We start from the raw sequence: 24,654 nt of genomic DNA, 5'->3' as shown, positions 1-24,654 counted from the left end.
TCCGATAGCTCATTCAAGGACCCCGTAGCAACGCCCGGAAAAAGTGGATTTTCAGCACCAATTAATGTCGTTGCTCGGGCACCGAATGACCTATCGAGCCGAAACTCGGGATTCGGGGTCGCCTCACATAGGCCTACACATAATGTCAGAACTGGACCCGCAGCTAGAACATAACTACGTGTTTTATGTTTTTATTATGGTTTAAACCAAAGGCGCTGTGAATTTTGGGCCTGCACTGAAATATGTGATAGTTGGCTTCTAAATGAGTTTGAAAAAGTGGGTGTGGTGTCAGTTTGTATCAGTTTGGTGCCAGAATGATATCTAATTGACTGATGGAATGTGACTTGCTGGCTGACTTTTGTCCATTTGCAATATGTTTAAACAGTGATAGACCATCACCAAATTGACATTCTGAAATCAACACCAACGAGCGATGGAGAGGAACCAGAATCACTGCCCGGCCATCCTGAGTTCATCGGGCCAGTCAATTTTGCATTTCTGCAGTATTTTTGAGCATGTCAAATTTGTGATGGTAAATGCCCATTGAAACATATTGCAAATGGACAGCCGTGCACCTGGTGATTGGAATGGGTTATCAGAAGCACATTTTTAAAATGTTTTTTAATGCCTTTAGGGGGAGCAAGGTGTCTACGGTTGGGTAGGGAGCACCCCCCACCCGTGCCCATCCAATAGGGTGGTCATTTTAGGGGTTCAAGTCTTAGGCTTGTAGTGTGATTTTGCTGTATTGATTCAGATAATTGTGTATATTCAGAAATGTTCAGCCTTCTCTACTGCATCTGAGGAAGAAACCATGCAAGAAGCACTCTACTTCTCTCAAGATCATATTCAGCTTTCCACACACGCAGACCTGCTATTATAGGTAGTAGTAGTACATACAGTATGTACATATTTCCTATATGTGGCAGTGGAATTGTTTCCTGTACGAGAGCGTTTCAGTATGTTTGTAGTGTTTGTTATTTATGATGGATGTGGTTAACAGGCTTTCTGCCTCAGGGTACAACTGCACATAATCCTCTCTCTCTGTGTGTGTGTGCGTGCGTGTGTGCGTGCATGCGGTGACTGTGACCTGTGTTGACTGCTCCACCCACTCTCAGCCAATAATGATTTAACTCTGCATAATATAACCAATCAACACGATCAGAGACAGAAGATATTGGTAGTTTGATTCGACTGTGTGTGTGTGTGCGTGCGTGTGTTTTCGACTGTGAGACTAATTGATCCAGTGTGAAGGGCAGGACTCTGGTGGCTTGCCCCAGACTGGATAAGGGCTCTATCATGGGAATCAACCATGGACACACACACACACACTGTGTATGCAAACATCTCCACAGGAGAAAAACACAGCAACACAGAAAATCACTTCAACAATAACTAACCGCAGGGAGAGAGAGAGAGAGAGAGAGAGAGAGAGAGAGAGAGAGAGAGAGAGAGAGAGAGAGAGAGAGAGGGGGAGGAGGAGGAAAGAGGGGAAGAGAAATGGGGGATGGATTGCGATCCAAAGAAAAGAGGGGGCTGTGAGTGGTACAGCGGAAGAGAGAAAAAGAGCCAGAGAACGATTGAAAGAGAGAATGAGCGAGAGCTGAAGTGAGAGAATAAAAAAAAGAAAGAGAATACCCTGCACCTCTCTTTGTCCCTCTCCTCTGGGATTGACTTTTCAGATGGCAGGAGATGAAAAGACTGAGGGAATGTTCTCCCTCTTTTTCATACAGAGGTTTCATCTCTCTTTCTTTCTTTCTTTCTTTGTCAAATTCAAATTTCTGTCAGAAGGAAAAGGCTGTTGTCCCTGTAGGCCAGAGAATAATACACACTAGACACAGAGCTTATTGACTCCACACTCCTGCAGATGTCAAATCACACACAAACACACACTAATGGCAAATGGCTAAGCTTCACTGATTCCTAATAAATCCTGAAAAGGAGAGAAAAAGAGAAGAATACATCTCCATCTCTCTCCTCTCTTTCTCTCGCTCTCTGTCTGTCTGTGTCGGTCTCTCTGCTTCTCTCTGTCTCTTTTCTCTCTCACTCGCTCCCATGCCTCTAAGCTATTCTCTGACTGAAAACTGAGGAATGTGTCTGTGTGTATGAGATGCTAGAGGAGTATACGTATTTCTGTCACTCTCTCTTGTATTCCAACTGCTCTCTAGACCGGGACCTGCTCTCCTGAACATTATCTTAGTGATGGAGCATCACCTAGGCATCTCCTATACCTGTGTATGGAGTAAGATAGAGAGAAGGGGAAGGAAGGAAATAAAATAGAGATAATCTGCACCGCATAGATAAAGAAGAGTCCAGGCTTCTCTGTAGTGGTTTCACAGTTAGGCAAATGTATCCCACTGCCTTGGCAAGGAAATGGAATTTAGCATTTTTAAAACTGTTCATTTATAAAATGTTTCACTTTTTCTCTTTCTCACACCCCTCTTCCTTTCTCACACCCTTTGGCTATCGGCACCAGATTAACAACACAGAGGCATTTGTTTACGTTTCATTTCGTCATGGAACAACTAGACCGGAGGAGAGTGCCGAGAGAGAAGAAAAAACAAACGTCAACGAAATGATTTTAATTGCTTTACCGCTCAATGTACTTTACGCAAACAATAAAATAATTAGAGGTTGGTGTTTTTCGGGTCCGCGCGTGGTAGCATCATTCACGCCGTAATTAAATCAATATCGCAGCGTTTTATTATTCATGAGCTTATTGCACTTTCAGAGCGCTTACACTTTCAACCTCCTTTTTAATGCCGTGATTAAAATGGAACTGCGGGATCCAGAATGATTAGGGTAAATGTGAGGCGTGTGAATGAAGAAGAAGATATGGAAAGTCATGTTTGGAGTTCTAGATGAACAGACTACTAGAGCTGCTGGTTTTACTGGTCGTTTTACATCTGCTTGCCGTTATCTTATTAGTTTACTGGTGACTTATAGTAAACGATGTCTGCGACGTTCCAACGTCTAGATACGGTTGAGTCATGCAGTGCTGTTTAAAACATCCCAGTGTGCGTTATTAAGGAACGGAACCTCTCATTGATGAGCGAATGGAATAGGGAATAGACTCTACTATCTAGAGCAGAGGTAGTATTACCAGGGGTGTAGACCCAGGCCTCAACAGCCTTTGTGCTGATCCATTTTCAGTAAAAGCCAAGTCTGTGGGGGCCTGGACTATAGAGCAATAATACTAACATATCCACTGTCTGTATACTGAAGGTAGACCCCATTCTAAAAGACAAACCTAGCCACCTCAGGCCGGTACAGGGAATTGGCTGTGTCCCATATGACTCCCTACTCTCTAGTTGTCATTAGTCTCTCTATATGTCTGTGGCTGGAAGTACTGCTTTACTGTATGGGGAATAGGGCAGAGACCTGAGAGAGGGATGAGATTTGGCCATTATTCATATGGGGTCAGTTGGTGGTCAAATGTCATTGACTGGAAGGTGACCCTATGTGTCTCTAGTGTGTGTGTGTGTGTGTGTGTGTGTGTGTGTGTGTGTGTGCGTGTGCGGGTGCCCGCACGTGTGCCCTGCGGGGACGTCAGGGTGGACTGAGTGTTACATTATGGCCTAACAAGCTAAACGGTCCCGGATGAATTAGTATATGCATATGCATTCGTGCTCAGCCAACTACAAGGTCCAAGGCTGTGTGCGCGCGTGCGCATACTGATGTCAATACACTTCATTCAGGAGTAGGACCTCCTTCCTTTGTTTGTGCCTCTTCCTAATATGTCATAGAGGTTGTTATCGGGCCACTTTAAGTGATAGGAATGGGTTGTATAAACGTCAATATCTATGGTGGAATATTTATTTAGTCTTTCCTTTCAGAGCTCTTAGAGACATGATTGTCGCCCAACCCCGCTTAAGTAATCACCAGTATATCTGCTCAGAATGGACTATCAATGTATTGATGATATTTCATGGGAAATGTTTTATAATCAGGCCGAGGTGGAGTCTGCTTACCTGACTTTTCTCACATCTTTCAATTCTGTATTTCCCTTAGTTAAACCACTTAGGAGAGCAACAGATGGGTTCTGGAAACCTTGGTTTACAACCGGTCCTAAAAAAATCCTCAGTTAAAAAAAAAATATATATATAGTTTTATAAAAAGTTTCTCACTAATTCCTCTCCCCTGAATTCTGCAAATTATAAAAAGTATAAGAACAAATGTACTCACCTACTTCAGATATCCCCCAAAATATATTTTACTAGCAAATTCCAAGAATCCTTAAATAATATAAAGTCAACTTGGAAAATCATCAGTCAACTGTTGAATAAGAAAAAGGCATCTACAACTATCCCATCTCAATGTGTTGTTGGAAATAAGACCTATAGTGATCCCTTTCATCTGAATTCAATCGCTTTTTTGTGAATGTGGGTTCCTCTCTGTCAAACAAAATAGAGAGAACTGATGGAAATCCCTTGGAATTTACATTCAGGGACCTTTCCCTTCTCTGCTTCAGTTTGGCCTTGCTGATATATTGGAGGTGATGGAGTTAATTGGTAACTTAAAGATATCAGCAGCAGGTCATGATGAGATTGGTGCCTCTTTGGCGAAATCAGTGTCTTCCTCGATTACTGAGCCTCTAACGTACAGTGCATTCGTAAAGCCTTATTCTAAAATGGATTAAATAAAAAATGATCATCATCAATTTACACACAATACCCCATAATGACAAAGCGAAAACAGTTTTTTAGATTTGTTTGCAAATGTATTAAAAACAGATACCTTGTTTACATAAGTATTCAGACCTTTTGCTATGATAATCAAAATTGAGCTCAGCTCCATTCTGTTTCCATTGATCATCTTTGAGATGTTTCTACAACTTGATTGGAGTCCACCTGAGGTAAATTCAGTTGATTGGAAATTATTTGGAAAGGCACACACCTGTCTATATAAGGTCCATATGTCAGTGTTTTATTTGTAATACATTTGCAAAAACTTTAAAAAAAACAAACTATTATTGCTTTGTCATTATGGGGTGTTGTGTGTAGATTGATGAGGAAAGGAAAACAATTTAATCTATTTTAGAATAAGGCTGTAACGTAACAAAATGTGGAAAAAGTCAAGGGGTCTGAATACTTGGTGAAGATACTGTATATCTTCACCAAATCAATGCAAACTGGTATTGTTCCTAAAGATTTGAAAATTGCCAAAGTTATCCCCCTCTATATATCTGGGGATCCAAGATCTTTTACACATTATTGCCCAATATCTGTACTACTATGTTTTTAGAAAATTGGTGTATAAGAGAATGTTAAAACATTTAAATAAACACTGTATTCTATATTCGTAAAAACTACTCCACAGATATGGCTCTTTTGCAACTTGTGGATAAAATCTTTACAACCCTGAATAACAATGAATACACGCTTTGCATATTTTTAGATTTATCCAAAGTAGATCATGAAATATTACTTTCTAAATTACGTTATTACGGTTTTCATGATTATACATATAATTCACAACAAAGTTAATACATTCAGTTGAAATAACATCAGGATTATGTTTATGGTAGAGAACAATTTGTTAATGCAAACGGTTCTGCATTTACCAGAGCCAAGATATCCTGTGGCGTGACACAGGGTTGGATAATTGGACCTTTGTTATTCCTAATCTATATCAATGACCTTGCTGAAGGGTCTTCTACCGTACTTCCCCTTCTCTTTGCTGATGAAACCAATTAGATTTTATCACACAAGAATTTTGATTCATTATTTAATGAAGCCAACTCAGGCATGGCCAAATTTTCTGATTCATTCCAGATAAACAAATTATCTTTAAATGTAAAAACAAAAAAAATCTAACTTTATTGTGTTTACTAGTAAGAATAAAACATATTTAAAAAATAAAACTTTTTTAAAAAGAGCTAGGATCTCAATTGGTAGGAATGAAATGGAACAAGTCACATCCACTAGATTCCTCAGAGTTCTAAATGATGAAAAAAGGATTCTGGAAAGATCATATTCAATTTGTCTGCAGCAAGGTGATGAAATCGGTTGGTATCATCAGTAAGATTAGTGGTTTGGTTCATCAGGTTTGCTTCCTAACTCTATACCATAGTTTAATTGACCCATATCTCATTTACTGTAATATTGTCTGGGTGGGCCAGTACATATGCCTCCTACCTACACAAATTACTCATGATACAAAAATACATTTGCAAGAATAGCCACCTCCTCAAATTTCCTGGCTCCGTCTGCACCTTTGTTTAAGAAACTCAATATCTTGTCTATTTATGACATTAATATATGCCAATTATGCACTTTCATCTACAAATACTCCTACCTCCCAGACAGTTTACCTAAACCCTTCAATGGATTCTTCCAGGTTCATTCTGAAGTCCATCTACAGTCTATATAACACAAGACACTGCGGTAACCGTCCCCCTCACCACTGGCGCAGCTTACATAGTCCGTTCTCTATCAGATATGGAGGTACCATACTCTGGAATTCTTATCTTCACATTGCCAAAACATCATCATCCCTCAATAACTTCAAGTTAAGACTGGGAGTCAGCCTGATGAACCAAACTACTCAGTAATCTCAGTAATCTCCTCCATATAACTCTCACACACTCACATGCACACACACATTTAAACAAAACATTTCTTTTTTTTTTTGTGGTTACTGATTAATGAATGTATACATTTATAATTAGTAGGTTTGTTATGTTTTTTTGTACTTCCTGCACTGTTTTTTGGTTGTTTTTATCTGTACTGTTTTCTATCGCTTGTTTTCTCTGGCGCAAATAAATAAATAATAAATAACAAAATTGCATGAACACATTCATCCCAAACCTTAACCCTTAAACATAATGAACATAATGTTTTAACCAAATCTAAAACCTTAACTTCTAAATTTGACGTTTGGAGCAACTTCGAAATATGACTTTTGGAGAAAGGTGGATAAACATCAGAATCTGACGTCACATTAGTAAAACCGTGATTCTTGTTTCTGAAGACCAAAAATGTCCATCAATTACAATAGCTTACTTAATAGACTTCATGGAAATTACATTTCACAATAGCACACTTATGTTTAGATGTGCCACACATGCACACACTTAATTTATTTTTATTTTTTATTTAACCTTAATTTAACTAGGCAAGTCAGTTAAGAACAAATTCAAAACTGCCTTGTTCAAGGGCAGAATGACAGATTTTTACCTTGTCAGCTCGGGGATTCGATCTAGCAACCTTTCGGTTACTGGCCCAATGCTCTAACCACTAGGCTCCCTGCCGCCCCACATGCATGCACGGATGCACACCACACACACCCGGACCGACACCCATATTAGAAATCTAAATGGGCCGTGGGTTCAGTCTCAGTTCACAGCTGAGCGCTCCCACAATGCACTGGATTCATGGCGACACCTTAGGAAAGGGGCAATGCTCCTTGTACCATTCACACGGCTCCAGACACACACACACACACACACACACACACACACACACACACACACACACACACACACACACACACACACACACACACACACACACAGACACACACAGACACACACAGACACACAATTGAAAAAAGGTCTACAACTCCATCCTGCAGCAACAGGAAATTTGAATTATTTTGTGGTTTATAATTGATGGACATTTTTAGGCTTCCGAAGCCTTTTTAAACCTCAAATACACTACTTTGCTAAATTGCTGAAAAGTTATCCTGCAAAACAAGATTCACGGTTTTACTAATGTGACCTCCGATTCAGATGTTTATCTGCCTTTCTCCAAAAGTCATATTTCAAAATTGCTACAAACGTCAAATTTAGAAGTTAAGGTTTTAGATTGCGTTAAAATATTATGTTCAGGCATTCATTCTGAATGTTTACGTTTAAGGGTTAAGGTTTGGGATAGGGTTAAAACCCAAAATACAAAATTAGTGTCTACCACTAGGTTTGAACACGTGACCTTTGAATCCGGAGACATATGATTACAAAAAAATCCAAGCCAACTTCATGGTAATAGCGCTCTGTTGCCCCTAGTAGCCGGTTTTGAAAGCATTTTCCGTCTGTCCAGGACATGGACAGACGTCCAATTTCAAAGTCAATCGTAAGAATTCTGTCTGCTCCTGTGACAGGGTGATCAAATGAAGATCCTACATCTGTACACACACATCCCTTGCCCCAAACACACATGGGGCCACCACAATGGAGTGGAGGAGGCCATCGTCTCAGGATCTGTGGACTTCTAACTCCCAATATGTTCAACTGTAGCCGATGGGGGGGCTGTGCCATGTAATGTTACAATAGATAACTACATTGAGAATTCTGGAATCAGATGTTGTAAGTTGTGCCTGTTATATCGATGGCAGTGGGATGCATGGCACCAACGATTAATCGATGAATCCGTGCCACGGATCTTTAGTATGTGTGTGTTGTTTGCCTTTGTGCGTGCGTCCATGTGTGTGTGTGTTTATGAATGAATACACAATGCCAAATGTTCATGAATATTCCAAATGCCCAATCGATTGGAATAAGAGAAGGGTGCTTTTTGTTGCATTTTTAGTACGACAGTTACCGGAAGAGAAACTCAACCAAAGTAAAGCCACAGAAAACATAAACAAACACACTCCTCCATTTGTCATCCTGTCATCCCAGAGCGAGGGAGAGATGCGTTCGGAAGTCTTGTGTTTAGTAACAACAAAGCTACTTCCCAGAGTTTTCCAGTGTGTGTTTGCGGTAGATCCCAGTGTGTGCGTTTGTTTGCGTGCGGACGTGCATGCTTGTGCGCGTGTATGTCTGTTGTGTATATCTCTGTGTGTCTCTTTGTTGGCAGGATTCGATGATGAGGATCACACGAGCTGTGTCCTGAATTCCTCTAAGACAACTGAAGGCCAAACTGACTTCCTCTTAGATTTCACGGTCTCTCTATACACACAACACATCATCACATACCGAGGGACAATGAAAATGTATGCCGCCTTTCATATTTAATTCTAGTTTGAGAGTTCTGTCTGTTTGGTTGTGTTTTCCAGATGTATTGCAGTGGATCACAGACTGCTACAGTGAGGGAAAAAGTATTTGATCCCCTGCTGATTTTGTATGTTTGCCCACTGGCAAAGAAATGATCAGTCTATAATTTTAATGGTAGGTTTATTTGAACAGTGAGAGACAGAATAATAACAAAAAAATCCAGATAAACACATGTCAAAAATGTTATACATTTATTTGCATTTTAATGAGGGAAATAAGTATTTGACCCCCTCTCAATCAGAAATATTTCTGGCTCCCAGGTGTCTTTTATACAGGTAACGAGCTGAGATTAGGAGCACACACTTAAAGGGAGTGCTCCTAATCTCAGCTTGTTACCTATATAAAAGACACCTGTCCACAGAAGCAATCAATCAATCAGATTCCAAACTCTCCACCATGGCCAAGACCAAAGAGCTCTCCAAGGATGTCAAGGACAAGATTGTAGACCTACACAAGGCTGGAATGGGCTACAAAACCATTGCCAAGCAGCTTGGTGAGAAGGTGACAACAGTTGGTGCGATTATTCGCAAATGGAAGAAACACAAAAGAACTGTCAATCTCCCTCGGCCTGGGGCTCCATGCAAGATCTCACCTCGTAGAGTTGCAATGATCATGAGAATGGTGAGGAATCAGCCCAGAACTACACGGGAGGATCTTGTCAATGATCTCAAGGCAGCTGGGACCATAGTCACCAAGAAAACAATTGGTAACACACTACGCCGTGAAGGACTGAAATCCTGCAGCACCCGCAAGGTCCCCCTGCTCAAGAAAGCACATATACATGCCCGTCTGAAGTTTGCCAATGAACATCTGAATGATTCAGAGGACAACTGGGTGAAAGTGTTGTGGTCAGCTAGACCAAAATGGAGCTCTTTGGCATCAACTCAACTCACCGTGTTTGGAGGAGGAGGAATGCTGCCTATGACCCCAAGAACACCATCCCCACCGTAAAATGTAAATGTAAAATGTCAAACATGGAGGTCGAAACATTATGCTTTGGGGGTGTTTTTCTGCTAAGGGGACAGGACAACTTCACTGCATCAAAGGGACAATGGACGGGGCCATGTACCGTCAAATCTTGGGTGAGAACCTCCTTCCCTCAGCCAGGGCATTGCAAATGGGTCATGGATGGGTATTCCAGCATGACAATGACCCAAAACACACGGCCAAGGCAACAAAAGAGTGGCTCAAGAAGAAGCACATTAAGGTCCTGGAATGGCCTAGCCAGTCTCCAGACCTTAATCCCATAGAAAATCTGTGGAGGGAGCTGAAGGTTCGAGTTGCCAACGTCAGCCTCGAAACCTTAATGACTTGGAGAAGATCTGCAAAGAGGAGTGGGACAAAATACCTCCTGAGATGTATGCAAACCTGGTGGCCAACTACAAGAAACGTCTGACCTCTGTGATTGCCAACAAGGGTTTTGCCGCCAAGTACTAATTTGTGTTTTGCAGAGGGGTCAAATACTTATTTCCCTCATTAAAATGCAAATCAATTTATAACATTTTTGACATGCGTTTTTCTGGATTTTTGTTGTTGTTATTCTGTCTCTCACTGTTCAAATAAACCTACCATTAAAATGATAGACTGATCATTTCTTTGTCAGTGGGCAAACGTACAAAATCAGCAGGGGATCAAATACTTTTTTCCCTCACTGTTACTGCAGTAGGTTTCTGTATGCTGAATATTACAGCATATTGGATGACTGTCATTCATATTCCATTCACCCAGTTCAATGTAACATCGATAGGTTTAGGCTACTACATGATAGTCACATTTTCCCTATACCCATCATGAGGTTGCTACAACCTAGCCTATGAATGAAAGTTTAAAACGAAGGTGCAGAGGACGAGAGAAATTTGAGTAAGGTGACCGACATTGACACATTCATTAACGCCTTTCACAATCTTGCCTCCGTCTAGCTGATCTAGGGTGTAATCATTAGTCCAACAGTTGCAAACGAGAGTTTCTATTGGACAAATTCAGGTTTATCCCCGTTTCATTCTGTTTGCTTCCGTTTGAAAAAAAAAAAAAGTTTTTCAACAGAATCAGCAGAATGAATACACCCCTGATCACATGCAAACACAGTCAACTTTCATAGCAGCCACATATAAACAGCATGATCCTTTTGATCGTTGCATAATTCCTTTTCGCATTTACGCGCTCTCCTCCTCTCACATTTTCCTTTTGTTTGTGGACTTCAGTGCACAACATATCAGCTGTCTGTGACCAGGCGAAAAAACCCATCCAAGCCAAACCTTCATATCATAACCGCTACACACAGCCTACATCATTGTCACCATATTAGCAAACGTCAAGTCAACATAGCTACTAGAACTAACGCGTTAGTAAACCCGCTACAATCATGCAGTACAGTTAGGAAGCAGTAAAGCAGTTACATCGGCGGGCCCTGGTGGCAATGAATGAATAAAACCAAAAGCTTACCTTGACTTGGAGGAGTTCCAGCATTGGCTAGCCATAGCCAACTAGGTATCATAGCATCCCTCTCTGTTTGAGCCAGATGTTTGAATAGGCTAAACTAGCTAGCTGTTTTCGCTAGGTAAGTAAGTGAAAGTGAAAAAAAATAGATAGCTAGCATTCTCTCTCTCTTGATTGTCCTTAATTTTTTAAGAAATGTATTCGTTAAAAACGTTGTATCTATGAAGGATAACTTTTTGTAATGTTTCACAATTTTTATTTTTCATGAAATTCGCTGAGGTGAATGGTCCTCCCCTTCCTCCTCTGAGGAGCCTCCACTGGCTGAATAGGGTAGGGGTTCTCAAACCCCAGAGGCTTCATCATTTTGTTCTAGCCCTGAACTAGCTGGCTTGATTCACCTGCTGTAGTCAATGGCTTAATGATTAGTTGACAATTGGAATCAGGTGTTGTGGGCTAGCTCTGGGACAGATCAACTACAGGGAACGGATGGGGGTCCCGAGGAGAGGTTTGAAAACCACTGGAACAGGCTGACTGAGTGCAGTGAAGTAACTCCATCCTCTGCCGTTCTCTGCTGTGCTGTTTGTTACTCCCACTACCTCTCACCCTCTGTCCAACGCTCTCTCATCTACCCTAACACACTCTCGTTCCATCTCTCTCCCCTCCGTCTCTCTCTCTCTCTCCCATCCTCTCCTACCTCTTACCCTCTGTCCACTGTCAAAACACCTCTCATCTCATTACTTCTCTCTCTCTCTCCTTCTCTTTCCCTCCCCTCCATCTCCTCTGTCGTTTCTCCAACACTCTGCAGTGATTTGCTCTCTGTTTTACCTGCTGACACCTGTCACCTGGGGATACAGGGCTTGGTGTCATGAGCTGCCAAGGTGTGTGTGTGTGCGCTTGTGCACGTGCCTGTGCATGGGGCGTGTGTGTCACCCATGGTTACAAGCCTTAGTACACTGAGCCAACACGCTGCAGTGAATAATTCAATTTGATACTATGACAAATGTCCTCACGCCAATATCCAAGCATAGAACATGTCACCAATACAGACTGCTCTGCTATGGAGAGAAAGGGAGATGGACAGGGTATTTTACTTACAGTATGTTTCACAGCTACAGTGTGTCTGTGTGTGAGTGATGGAGGTCTTCTCTTTATTACGACTCGGCTGTTAAAGGAGAAGAAAAGAGGGATGGAAGACTTGAACTCTGGATGAGTACTCTCCGGAACTTTCTGTGAACCAGTAGCTGAGGGTCGCAGTCAAGGCGATGCACTCGTCCTCCTCCTCACACACACAACATGCACACACGCACGCACACACGCATGCACACACACACACACACACACACACACACACACACACACACACACACACACACACACACATCCCCTCTCTGAGTTCTTTGAGGTTCTGAAGAACAGAGGCAGGGAGAGAATGAAAAAAGACAGAGGAACAGGTCGAATAGAATATTGTCCTCCAGGGGGATTTCTCTCGCCGGGTCTTGTACAGGTTACAAAACACATGATCTCACACATCTACAGTCCAATAAAACATGGAGACAACAGAAAGGCCAGTAGCAGACCTATCACAGGGCGTGTTATTGCTCATGAAAGACTGCTCTGTGCTACATAGCAGAACACAGTAAGCGACTGTAGACAGTTGAATGGAAAGGAGCAGTCAGTAAAAATGTCCCAGAGGTTGCTCAGACGGGTGTAGCTTTGATTCATGATGCACTTCTGTCAGAATCAGAGCAGCAGAACAAGACAACAACTGCCATGGTGGAAGTGCAGTGTACAGCGGAGTAAGGGGCAGTTCAATTCAGGAAGTGCATTAAAACGCATGAATTGTGCTTTGCCCAATGTTTTCTATGAGGATTGTTCAACTTTAAAAATAAAATGATTTGGATTTTAACTAACGTAATGTATGAAGTTAATTCCAGCCCTGGTGCTGGGTGATGACCAGCATGCCAGCGAGGTGTGGCAGAGAGTAACGGCATACAGTCTGTAGCACCCTCTGTCACTGCTGTTAAGAGTCAGGGAGAGGGGTGAGAGGAGTGTGGGGGAGAGCGGTGAGGAAGGGGCCAGGAAAGGGACTCGACTCCCAGGAGCGTGCTGGGTGGAGAGGAGAGAGCGGGAGGGAGGCTGTTTTACATACAAGCTGTTGATGAATCTATGGAAAGAATCATCATTCCATTCTTTCTCTCTCTCTCCGTGTCTCTATGTCTCTCACTCTCTCTCCGTCCCACCATCTCCCCTCTCACCAGTGTTCTGTGAGGTTTGTCTGACCTTTCCATGTGTTACTGGTGTCAGCGGTGGGATATGAGGGTCTGGTCAAAGCCATTGATCAAGCTGATCAGAGTATTGGCTAACTCTCACAGTGGCGTCAGGATCTATAGCAGGTCCCAGAGTCCAGCAGGAGGGATCTGGGATTGATTACGCCAGGCATGAGAGTGTGACGGACAAGAGCTGCAAATCCATGTGAGAGGGAGAGAGAGAGAGTGTTCTGTTTTTGTCTATAAAGGCAGATTAGTAATGAGGCTGTCTTTACCGAGCGAACCACATCCTTGGCATTCCCTCGCGCTTTTGAGTAGGGAGTGTGTGTGTGTGTGTGTGTGTGTGTGTGTGTGTGTGTGTGTGTGTGTGTGTGTGTGTGTGTGTGTGTGTGTGTGTGTGTGTGTCGTGATTTAATATTCCAGTAAAGTGGTCCCTGTGGAAAGGCAGCTCTTTGTTCTTGGTAATGATCATGCCGGGGAACACTAATGTAGAGGAGGAGAGAGAACAGTCCCCCAACACACACCCTCCCCATTGTCACTTACCATGGCAACACACAGCACAATTCCATATATGTGTGTGTGAGTTTTGTCATGTGGTTGATCTCATACGTTACGTGTTTTCTTGTTCTCTGTCCAGTGTATCGTGCTGTTATTCTGAAAAATGCACCACCATCAAGCAGCTCGGCTGCCAGAAGAGGATGACCTGTTTTCTAACGGCACCGACCTTGCTGTGACCCCGGCAAACCAAATCTGTTGGAAACGCCTCCTATAGTAAAGCTGTCGATGAGTCGGTTTTAACACCGTCGCTAGCACAGGGAAGAGAATAATTATCCCTGGCCCCCCTCCCGTGCCACCGAAGGGGTTCAGAACATTTTGCCCTAAACGAGTACCTGAAGAAACTTTGCAACGACAGGAATGTCTCTTTTTCTTGACCACTTTCATTTGCTATGGGAGCAACCAAAGCTTTTTAAAAGAGACAGGATTCACCCAAACCACAGGGGTTCCAGGATTATTTCCAGCAACGTCAAAACCTGTTTTAAAGACTGACAGACAGGGTCTGGTAGTGATTCAGTCCTCCCTGTCAGACTGACAGACAGAGTCTGGTAGTGATTCAGTCCTCCCTGTCAGACTGACAGACAGGGTTTGGTAGTGATTCAGTCCTCCCTGTCAGACTGACAGACAGGGTCTGGTATTGCTCCAGTCCTCCCTGTCAGACTGACAGACAGGGTCTGGTAGTGCTCCAGTCCTCCCTGTCAGACTGACAGACAGGGTCTGGTAGTGCTCCAGTCCTCCCTGTCAGACTGACAGACAGGGTCTGGTAGTGTTACAGTCCTCCCTGTCAGACTGACAGACAGGGTCTGGTAGTGATTCAGTCCTCCCTGTCAGACTGACAGACAGGATCTGGTAGTGCTCCAGTCCTCCCTGTCAGACTGACAGACAGGATCTGGTAGGGATTCAGTCCTCCCTGTCCCAATAAGCAACAGATGACTTGGAAAGCATATCAGCTCCTGTAGAAATGGCACTATGGTTATTGTGAGTAACCTAATTTATGTTCCTTTAACTTGGCCTTCTAGTGAGTTTATACAAACTGTCATCTCCTACCATTCCGATAGATTGGTGACTGTCAGAAAACGTGGTTTCAAGTGTTCATAATTGGTTGTTATTCCATTGGTTACCTCGAGGCAGATGGCCCAGGGGCAGAGTGGCTCGCACTCATTGAATATGGCACTTATAATATGTCAGAGCAATCACTAGTAAAACCTTTCTTGTGAATGACCTCCTTACTGAGCGCAAAGTTGATTGCATGTTTCTCACTGAAACATGGCTGTCTTCAGACTGTAGTGTTGCTCTTATTGAAGCCTCGCCCCCGGACTACAGAAAAGGGAAAAGGGGTGGGGGGACAGCCTCTATTTTTACTAATGCTCTCATCTGTAAAGACATTTCATTTGTTGACTTTGGGTCTTTTTTTGAGCATCATGCTATACTGTTTAAATGTCAGCCACCAGTGCTGGCTCTAACCCTGTATAGACCACCAAAGCACTGCTCCACTTTCTTTCCTGATTTCTCTGAACTATTGTCCTTGAGCTATGATAAAATTGTGTTGGGCGATTTTAATATTCATGTTGACAAAGAGACTGACTCCAAGCCGTTGAAGTTATGACTCTTTTGAGCTCTATGGACATTATCCAACATGTTACTGGGACCACCCATAACCACGGACATACTCTGGACCTGGTTATTACCAAGAGGCTTTCTATTGACATATCCTCTGTTGTTGGATGTTGCTTTATCTGATCACCACTGTGGATTTGTTACTACCTTGTTAACCATAGTACAGGGTAATACCGAACGCATTATTACGAAATGCTATCTTACGTCTGAAGTTGCTACAGATTTCACTAAGTGTATGAACCTATTCTGCCTTCCCTTTGCGATGATTTAGTTGATAACTTTAATAGCAAATGAAGGACAACCATTGATGCCAGATCTCCAGTAAAGTTTAGTAAGGCCACATCCAAATGGAGAGGCCCCTTGGATAAGTGTGGAAACGAATCAATTAAGGAGAAAGTGGAGAACGTCAAAGCTGCAGGTCCGTTATGATATTCTGAGAGAGCAACTTGGCATTTATAACAAGACAATTAGAAATGGCAGACAGGCAAATTTTTTCTAGCTGGATCACTAATAATCCAGAATAATTCCAGAGTGCTCTTCCCAACCATGGCCTGATAAATCCTACCCTTATCAGAGACAAGATAACAAACATTAGGCTGGGTATCAGTCACGCAAGACCCGATGAGAAGCTTGATGATATGTACCCTAGCCTACCACACAAAGGCACGATAGATGTATCTTCCCTGGTCGACACAGACATGCTCAGGAAAGTGATAATACAACTTAAGCCTCTACCTATCCCCACCACCTTCTTAAAAAAATGTAATTCCATATCTGAAGAAGTGCAAGCTTTTGTTAATCACTCCCTGTTCACAGGCACTTTCCCCACTGCACTAAAAACGTTTTTTTGTGCCCAGCACAGAGACAGGCTTAGTTAAAGTGGTAAATGATCTTAGAGCTAACACAGATGCCGAACGGCTCTTTATCCTTGTACTCTTGGATTTAAGTGCTGAATTCGACAATGTTGACCATGATGTCCTTCTGGGCAGACTAGAGAGGTGGGCTGGCCTCTCCGGCCCAGTTCTATGTTGGGTTTGGACCTATTTAACCGCTCAAGAGTTTTTTGTCACCCTTGGTGAACACAATTCAGAGAAAATGCATAACACGTGGCGTTCCACAAGGTTCAATTTTGGGTCCGGTATTGTTCAGTGCATTGGGAAAGTATTCAGACCCCTTGGCTTTTTCCACATTTTGTTACGTTATAGCCTTATTCTAAAATGGATTGAATAAATACAAATCTTCAGCAATCTACACACAATAGCCCATAATGACAAAGAGAAAACAGGTTTTTAGAAATGTTTGCAAATGTATTAAAAACAGAAATACCTTATTTACATAAGTATTCAGAGCCTTTGATATGAGACTTGATATTGAGCTCAGGTACATCCTGTTCCCATTGATCATCCTTGAGATGTTTCTAAAACTTAATTGGAGTCCACCAGTGGTAAATTCAATTGATTTTACATGATTTGGAAAGGCACACACCTGTCTATATATAAGGTCCCACAGTTGACAATTCATGTCAGAGCAAAAACCAATCCAATAAGGTTGAAGGAATTTTCCGTAGAACTCTGAGACAGGATTGTGTCAAGGCACAGATTTCTGAAGCATTTAAGGTCCCCAAGACCACAGTGGACTCCATCATTCTTAAATTAAAGAAGTTTGGAACCACCAAGACTCTTCCTAGAGCTGGAGACCCGGACAAACTGAACAATCGGGGGAGAAGAACCTTGGTCAGGGAGGTGACTAAGAACCTGATGGTCACTCTGACAGAGCTCTGTATTTCCTCTGTGGAGATGGGAGAACCTTCCAGAAGGACAACCATTTCTGCAGCGCTCCACCAATCAGGCCTTTTATGATAGAATGGCCAGACTGAAGCCACTCCTCAGTAAAAGGCACACACCTGTCTATATATAGCCCACTTGGAGTTTGCCAAAAGGCACCTAAAGACTCTCAGACCAGATTCTCTAGTCTGGTGAAACCAAGATTGAACTCTTTGGCCTGAATGCAAAGCATCACGTCTGGAGGAAACCTGGCACCATCCCTACGGTGAAGCATGGTGGTGGCAGCATCATGCTGTAGGGATGTTTTTCAGCGGCAGGGACTGGGAGACTAGTCAGAATTGAGGCAAAGATGAACGGAGCAAAGTACAGAGAGATCCTTGATGAAAACCTGCTCCAGAGCGCTCAGGACCTCAGGCTGGGCCGAAGGTTCACCTTCCAATAATACAACGACCTTAAGCACACAGCCACGACAACGCAGGAGTGGCTTCGGGACAAGTTTCTGAATATCCTTGCGTGGCCCAGCCAGAGAGCGGACTTGAACCCGATTGACATCTCTGGAGAGACCTGAAAATAGCTATGCAGCAACGCTCCCCATCCAACCTGACAAAGATTGAGAGGATCTACAGAGAAGAATGGGAGAAACTCCCCAAATACAGGTGTGCCATGCTTGTAGCGTCATAACCAAGAAGACTTGAGGCTGTAATCGCTGCCAAAGGTGCTTCAACAAAGTGCTGAGTAAAGGGTCTGAATACTTATGTAAATGTGATATTTCATTTTTTTTTTTAGCAACAATTTCTAAAAACCTGTTTTTGCTTTGTCATTATAGGGTATTGTGTGTAGATTGATGAGAAAAAACACTATGCAATACATTTTTTGAATAAGGCTGTAACGTAGCAAAATGTGGAAAACGTCAAGGGGTCTGAAATCTTTGAGTGCACTCTTTATTGTCCGACGGCACTGTGTTACCCCTTGGCAGCATTATCAGAAAGCACAGGATTAGATTTTCACTGCTACACAGACGATACATGACTTTCCATTTCTGTATCACCAGAGGATTTTAGCTCTATTGATAAATGATTTGACTGCATTAGTGATTTAAATACTTGGATGGCTCACAACTTCCTCCAGCTAAATCAAGACAAGACCAAGGTACTTATTGTTGGAGTCAAAGCATAGACAGAGAATCTGGCCGCACATTTTAATTCACGGGTAATAAAGATAAAACACCAGGTAATGCTCTCCTGTCTGGTCTACCAAAGAAAGCCATTGGTCAACTGCAAAACATACAGAATGCTGCAGCACGGGTACGGACCAAGACCAGATGGAGAGCACACATTACATCGGTTTTAAGGTCTCTGTAGTTTTAGAATACATTTTAAGATTCTTCTATTGGTTTTTAAATCAATCCACGATTGTGCACCCCAATACATGTCAGACATGTTTTTAAGTTATGTACCCAGTAGGTCCCTCAGATCCTCTGGAACTGGCCTTTTAACTATCCCAAAGCTTAGGACTAAGACATGGAGAGGCAGCCTCTAGTTATTGTGCTGTATAAATGAATCTGGATTTGATTTCATTCTTATGCCCCCCCCCCAACAAAAAAAACACACATACACTGCCTTAAGTAACGTGGGCAACCCTGCCTGCATACAGTATTGAACTCAGCAGGTTGTACAAATGTAGACATGACACCATGGCTTTACCCTCAGGACATTTATGCGACTGATAAAGTCAGTCATCTAGCACACATGTTTGAATGCTGGGAGGAAATCAACCAGAAATCAACCAAATCAACCATACACTACCCTACATGCTGTATTCGTTACAATAGAACGGTTGATCTGAATAGTGGAATTAGCTGAATTACCGTGAACGGATCTTGACGAGATCAATGGATGATTCCAGTTCTAAGAAATATCTTCCACCACCTTCAGCCTTCATCTCTGACAAAGTAGTTTCACACGGAAGGTACTTTGTCTTTCTAGGGCATCTAAGACATTGTTTGGTCTTTGATGTGGTTGTTTACATGTTTGTGGATTGTTTTAGTTGGCTTGCTGATGGTTCGTAAAAATCAGACGGCTTTGTTTTGGGCTAGATGGAGTCTGTGACATGCCGTGTGATGTCTGTCTATCTATCTGTCTGTGTTTCTGCGCTCACTCCCTAAAGCATTAAACCCATTTCTTCTGTCTCCCAAATGGCAAACTTTCCCAAACATTTCTCCCGCACAGAGGTGTGTTTCCCAAAGATTTCTCCACAGTGTGATCTCTCCCAGTCTCCCTCTGCCAGAGAGATTTGGTTCCAAGTTAAAGTTGAGAAAACAAGTGTGTGTGTGTGTGAGTGTGTGTGCGTGCGTGCGTGCGTGCACTTAATACGAGAAACCACCCCAGCATTGACTTCTAATTGGAGATTTAATTGGATAGTTCTCTCCTTGAGTGCGTTACAGCCAAACAGTTTTTGTTGATAAATGCTTGAGGCAGAGAAAGTGTGCGTGCGTGCGTGCGCTTGTGTGTCTGAGCTCCTCTCAATAAGTCATTGAGGCGTGGTGAGTGCTCCACGGCACTCTGTGTGTTTTTGGCCTATTGAGCAGTACACCAATTACTGTGATATTAATGAACCCACGGCTGGATGTGATAAGAAATAATATGGCTCTGAAAAAACCTACTTTGATATTGACATTTAGTGTTCCACTGTCTGCCTCTTTTTATTTGTTGTCGTTCGGTTGGCACTCATCAGAATGATGTCACTCAAATGATCTATAGTCCATTGGATCCCGGATGAACTTTTCTGTAAATGTCAGGCGGCTTCCATCTGTCCCGGTGACACATTGTGTAATTCAGGGGTGGCCAACCCTCCTCCAAGAAGGCTAGAGCAGAAACCTGCAGCCAGTAGTTTTCCAGGAGGAAGGTGGGCCACCGCTGTTGTAAAACCAACACTTTCAACTGCAATAACGTTCATGTGAATAAACCATGAGGAAGGGACTGTTTTGGAGTTGCCCAATTCTGTGCCATCTGGTGTCGCTCTGCTCTCCTGTCTCAAGATGTCCATATAAACTACCGTCTGTCTGTTCACCATAAACAACAACAACATGTGGGTTGGTTTGGGTTCAAGAGCTGTTCCCCACGCAAACCTGTTGTGTAGTGTTGCAAGTGTATTCTCTAAGAGGGTGTGTATTCTCTGTGTGTATTCTCTAAGGCTGTGTCTTCTCTGTGTGTATTCTCTTTGTGTGTATATTCTCTGTGTGTATTCTCTGTGTGTATTCTCTAAGAGGGTGTGTATTCTCTGTGTGTATTCTCTGTGTGTATTCTCTAAGAGTGTGTATTCTCTGTGTGTATTCTCTAAGACTGTGTGTATTCTCTGTGTGTGTGTATTCTCTGTGTGTGTGTGTGTATTCTCTGTGTGTATTCTCTGTGTGTATTCTCTAAGAGTGTGTGTATTCTCTGTGTGTATTCTCTGTGTGTATTCTCTAAGAGTGTGTGTATTATCTGTGTATTCTCTAAGAGTGTGTGTATTCTCTAAGAGTGTATGTATTCTCTGTGTGTATTCTCTAAGACTGTGTGTATTCTCTGTGTGTATTCTCTAAGACTGTGTATATTCTCTTAGTGTGTATTTTCTTAGTGTGTGTATTATCTGTGTGTGTATTCTCTGTGTGTATTATCTTAGATTGTGTGTGTATTCTCTAAGAGTGTGTGTATTATCTGTGTATTCTCTAAGAGTGTGTGTATTCCCTAAGAGTGTGTGTATTCTCTAAGAGTGTGTGTATTCTCTAAGAGTGTATGTATTCTCTGTGTGTATTCTCTAAGACTGTGTGTATTCTCTGTGTGTATTCTCTAAGACTGTGTGTATTCTCTATGTGTATTCTCTTAGACTGTGTGTATTCTCTGTGTGTATTCTCTAAGACTGTGTATATTCTCTTAGTGTGTATTTTCTTAGTGTGTGTATTATCTGTGTGTGTATTCTCTGTGTGTATTATCTTAGATTGTGTGTGTATTCTCTAAGAGTGTGTGTATTATCTGTGTATTCTCTAAGAGTGTGTGTATTCTCTAAGAGTGTGTGTATTCTCTGTGTATATTCTCTGACTGTGTGTATTCTCTGTGTGTATTCTCTAAGACTGTGTGTATTCTCTATGTGTATTATCTTAGAGTGTGTGTATTCTCTAAGTGTGTGTATTCTCTTAGTGTGTGTATTATCTGTGTGTGTATTCTCTGTGTGTATGTTCTCTGAGTGTGTGTGTTCTCTGAGAGTGTGTGTATTCTCTAAGAGTGTGTGTATTCTCTGTGTGTATTCTCTAAGAGTGTGTGTATTCTCTGTGTGTGTATTCTCCTAAGAGTGAGTGTATTCTCTCTCTCTCTCTGTGTGTGTGTGTGTGTGTGTGTGTGTGTGTGTGTGTGTGTGTGTGTGTGTGTGTGTGTGTGTGTGTGTGTGTGTGTGTGTGTGTTCTCTAACAGAGCGTTTCCACTATACAAGCGGCACTCGCCTAGCCACACTAGCCCCGGCCTCATGTGGATGCTAGCAAGCAAGCTAGGTAGTGCTATGTATCAACAGCCATTGTCAGCTAATCCAGTGGTGGTTGGAAGCTATGGTGAGCTTCGATTTGGTCACTCGAGTGGCGATATCGCCGAGGGTTTGAATAAAATTCAGTTTTCCCCAACTTTAGTCCCGCCCTGTTTAGCTCCTTCGCCCATGCTCGCCTCACTCAACAGTCCCCCCGCCCACTTCTCTTCTCTTGCTTTCCTGCCATTGAAAGTGAATGGATTCCGTTGTTTCACAGCGCGATACCGCTTCCTAGTGTAAACGACCCGTAAGAGTGTGTATCCTTTCTGTAAGTGAGTTTGTGTTCTTTAAGAGTGTGTATTATCCGTGGGAGTGTTTTATAATTTGGTAGATTCTTCATAATTCAACCAGAAGCATAAGGCTCTGCTCTCTGACCTATTTGGATAGGGCACTCTCTGCTCCACTTTAACACACGGACACATACACACACTCCACTCTCTCTCTCACACACGTTGGGGTACAGTTTTAATCAGCCCCCTGATTAGCTATCCCAAATGTTGATAGATATTATGACATGGCTCATAACCTCGATGGGAGCACTGGTATAGTCTCTCTCTCTCTCTCTCTCTCTCTCTCTCTCTCTCTCTCTCTCTCTCTCTCTCTCGGTATTGATGCTAGAAAGCACTTTTTTGTGTTCTCTCCATTTACCAACCTCCTCCTCTATCTGCACCCCTCTCTCTTTCTCGTTTACCACTGGAAGAAAAAGTATTCCTTAATTAAAACCTGTTGGGGCTACAGGTTAGCAATGAACCCCGAGTCGGGATTGCTAACAAGGCTGGAAATTCAAAACATCAAAAATCTAATAATTTCAATTTCTCAAACAATCAACTATTTTACACAATTTAAATGATAAACATCTCCTTAATCTAACCACATTGTTCGATTTTCAAAGAGGCTTTACGGCAAAAGCATAAAGTTAGATTATGTTAGGACAGTACATAGCCACAAAAGTACAAACATCCATTTTCAATTCAAGGTCAGGCGTCACCAAAAGCAGAAACCAGCTAGAATTATGCACTAACTTTTGTCAATCTCCATCAGATGACACTCCTAGGACATTATGTTATACAATACATGCATTTTTTGTTCCATCAAGTTCATATTTATATCCAAAAACAGCATTTTACAGTAGCGTGAAATTCAGATTTTTTCTTCTCTGAAATGCTTCCGGTGAACATAACAAAATTACTATTCGAAAACATTGGTAAATTATAATATTGTCATTCAAAGAATAATATATTATCATCTCGTAATTGCTACCGAATGGCCAGATCTCAAAATAACTTTACTGGGAAATCACATTTTGCAATAAACGGGGTGCTATGCTAAGAACAACAGGCTATGCTATACAGTTAGCATCATCTAAAATCGATAATAACATTGTAAATATCCCCTTACCTTTGATTATCTCCATCAGAAGGCAGGCATCCCAGGTCCGGAAGGCATCCCAGGTCCGGAACAAATGTGGTTTCTTTTGACAAAGTTCATAATTTATGTCCAAATAACACCAAGTACTTAGCGTTCATTATGCTCCCACAAAACGTGGTGGGGGGAGTGTAAAATCACGCCGAAAAGCTAAAAAAACCTAGTAAATAATCTATTTACGTCCGTTCAAACATGTCAAATGTTGTTTAGCATTAATCTTTTGGTCCATTTTTAACGTTAAACACCAGTAATATTTTCACACAACCTATCCTATGTCTAGATAAACAATGAAGACAAACTCACGCTTCTCAGATTTATGCGCAGGCGCAAAAAAATGAAGTGATGACATGTCAACTTCCTTGGATTCTAATTTGCTCTCTGTTTATCATAGACGCTTCAAACAACTTTATAAAGATCGTTGACATCTAGTGGAAGCCGTAGGTGTTGCGAAATTAATCCTTTCTCACTATGGTATCTATAAAACAATGACACTAAATAGTACAGTCACAAAATTCACATTTTTTTAAAATCTATTTTTCACAGGTTTTTGCCTGCAATATGAGTTTTGTTATACTTACAGACACCATTCAAACTGTTTTAGAAAATTCAGAGTGTTTTCTATCCGAATGTGTTAATAATATGCATATCCTAGCTTCTGAGTTGGTGTAGGAGGCAGTTAAAAATGGGCACATATTTTTTTCAAAATGTCTCAATACTGCCCCCGAGCCCCAACAGGTTTTAACAAAAGAGCAGCGGAGTGGAAACAAAGCTTTACTCTCTCCTGTCTGTCTTTAAGCACTGTGAGCCAGACCTGGGTTCAAATAGTATTTGTGTTTCTCCACATACTTGAGAGCCACACTTACGTAAGCTTGTCTTGCGAAATGGAACTAATGGAACCATCCCAAAACTGCAAAACCCGCCCGCCTGACACTCCAGTCAGGCATGTTCGAACGCTCAGAGCATTTGAAAGATTTTGCTGATATCAAATTTGCTGTCTTCTTCAAACCGGCTGTACTCCCACCCCACT

General features: G+C 42.1%; 1 protein-coding gene across 1 annotated transcript in view; it reads left to right on the top strand.

Annotated features, from left to right (window-relative positions):
- smyd3 (SET and MYND domain containing 3) overlaps positions 1-24,654 on the top strand; it is a 211,478-nt gene that overhangs the window by 185,980 nt on the left and 844 nt on the right.

Source organism: Salmo salar, chromosome ssa09 (genome assembly GCF_905237065.1).
Source record: "Salmo salar chromosome ssa09, Ssal_v3.1, whole genome shotgun sequence".
Classification (NCBI taxonomy): domain Eukaryota; kingdom Metazoa; phylum Chordata; class Actinopteri; order Salmoniformes; family Salmonidae; genus Salmo; species Salmo salar.
This window is presented reverse-complemented; position numbering and strand designations above follow the sequence as displayed.